At 32.8% G+C, this 2,360-nt stretch overlaps 1 long non-coding RNA gene across 1 annotated transcript; it reads left to right on the top strand.

Annotated features, from left to right (window-relative positions):
• The first annotated feature begins 267 nt into the window (after nucleotides 1–267).
• LOC120086806 lies at nucleotides 268–1,045 on the top strand. The gene is made up of 3 exons (XR_005484333.1): nucleotides 268–664; nucleotides 752–806; nucleotides 916–1,045. It is a non-coding gene; the product is annotated as an uncharacterized LOC120086806 (long non-coding RNA).
• The last annotated feature ends 1,315 nt before the right edge of the window (nucleotides 1,046–2,360 follow it).

Here is a 2,360-nt window from a genome sequence, read left to right as displayed (position 1 = left end):
AATTTAAATTTATTTTAAGGAGACTTTGAATTTATTTCAATTTTCAACTAAAATTTTGAAATTGAATTAAATTTGAGAGATTTGAAAATTGTTTATAATTTGGACAAGATAATTAATTTAAATCAATTTTATAGGATAATTGATTTAAATATATTTTCCAAAAGGATTTGGGAGTTTAATTTTAAAAAGATTTGGAATTTGAAATTGGAGAAGGAAAAAGAAAGGAGTTTGTTGTTATGTATAGATATTGGAATTAAAGGAAGAAAGCAAATAAAAGAGGAAGAAAAGAAGAAAAATAATTAATTCTTCTCTCTCTCTTCATGCATATATGCTGACACACAACCTTCTTTTTCTGCGTTTTCGTTCCTGTGCGTAGCCACAACCTTAAGTCGTCGCCACCGCTAAACCCTAGCTTTCATATCCGTCCTATGATGTCGCCTCTCTCTGACCTTAGTCACCGATCGGATCCCGTCGTTCGCTTATCATTCACTCAATTTATCAAACGTCCGCCCAGTCCACCACAGGTTTATGTCTTTTCTTCTCCGCCAGATTCGTTTGATGCCCTTGGTTGTCTCAGACGTCCGCTCGCACTGTCAAAGCTCATCTCCACTGCTCTTTTCCAGACGCCGCCACTACCTAATCTCATTGGAATCTTGGGTTTTGGGTAAGATTGGTTGGTTTTCTTGAAGATCTCGTCTATCCATTAGCTTTTGGCTTCAATTGATTGATGTCCATTGCGTTTCACTTTTAGATTGAAGTTTGGGAGCATTTTTTGTTGCTGTCCAGCAAGTTTGGATTTGGTTCTGGTAAGATTTTAGTAAGTCTTTTTCTGAATTTTAACACGTTAAGCCCTTTTGGATTAAAGGTAATTATTGAAAACTATGTTATTAAATTTTGGGTTTGATTTATGTTCAGGTTGACCAATTACATTGAGTTTTGGAACTGATTTTGCACCAAGCCACAATTTCAGTTTTGATTTAAGGTTGCGTATGGCAAAAGGAAGATAAGCTTACTTGAGTTTGCTTTTGGGGCCAAAATTACGAGGCAAGTAATCTTACTACTAAAATTGCCTTTTTGTCGAGCGATAAAATTAAGGATAATTTGATGGTTCTAAGGCTGTATGAATCGCAATGCCTAATTAGAGAGGATATATGAGCATATGATAAATGTGTTTGAAGTATTTATGTGTATAAGCATGACCTAGAATTTGATGAGATATTTTAAGAGGATGAATGAATATGAATTGATTTTATTTGATAATGTTATGAGGATGTATGAATATGATGTTACATTTCCATGATTGTAGAACTCTGATTTATTGCATGATATTTATGTTAATGATAGCTACCCCCTACTCATAGTCTTAAACTCACCAAAGGTTAGTGTCTCCTTTGAGATTCACCAGATGTTATTGTCTCCTTCAGGATTCACCAGAGGTTATTCACCAGAAATTTGTGACTCCTTCGGGATTTACTAGAGGTTGTGATTTCCTTCGGGAATTTACCAGAGGTTAGTGATCTTGTTTATGGATACATCTCACCTACAGTAAGGCGGGTTCAATTATCCATTAGATGGTCATCCATGAAAAGTAGAGATTTTTGCATATATCATTAGAATGTTGTATTTATTAGACATAAATGCAGAATCTGACCCCGATAGTGGGGTTACTTATTGAGTATTTTATACTCATTCTTTATCATATTTCTTTTTCAGGTAAAAGTAAGAATACACCAATAAATGACAAGTGGAATCCGTGACCAAGCCATTAGGACCAGTCAAATACTTCCGCTCATGTGTTTTCTATGTTTTTATGATTTTAAACTTAGTCAGTTGTTGAATTTAGAGAATTTTCAAAATTTGCACTTTTGGTTGTTTTGGATGATATTTTCTAATGATGTTTAATTTTCTTTAATTTAATTAAGGGTTCCCTGGTATTATTTACTTTTAATAAAAGCTAATTATTTTATAGCATTTACTTGTTTTTTTTTCCAATTCATGAAAAGTGTCATTTTGAGAAGAATGCACGTTATAGTAACAAACTAGCATAAGTCATGAGAGTTGGATCGTTACACAACTAGCTTTCAAGAATTACATGCCCAGATCCCGTAAGGGCACAAGAAATCACCTACTTCTGCATGAAAGGAACTATCGACGTCAAAATAATAACATTATTAAATTGATGGAGAGTAGGCCCATTTCATTTTCATAATATTTTATAGACTTTTCTTTTAAAATCCACATAAAATTATGATTTAAGTCTTAACATGTTTGTGTAACATTTTTTTTTTTTTTTTTTTTTTTTTGAGAAAGCATGTTCGTGTAACATTTAAAATTTTGAACTAAACTCTAAAGAGTTAATA

Source organism: Benincasa hispida, chromosome 9, assembly GCF_009727055.1.
Source record: "Benincasa hispida cultivar B227 chromosome 9, ASM972705v1, whole genome shotgun sequence".
NCBI lineage: Eukaryota > Viridiplantae > Streptophyta > Magnoliopsida > Cucurbitales > Cucurbitaceae > Benincasa > Benincasa hispida.
The sequence above is the reverse complement of the archived record's forward strand: the minus strand, read 5'-3'. Positions and strand labels throughout refer to the sequence as shown.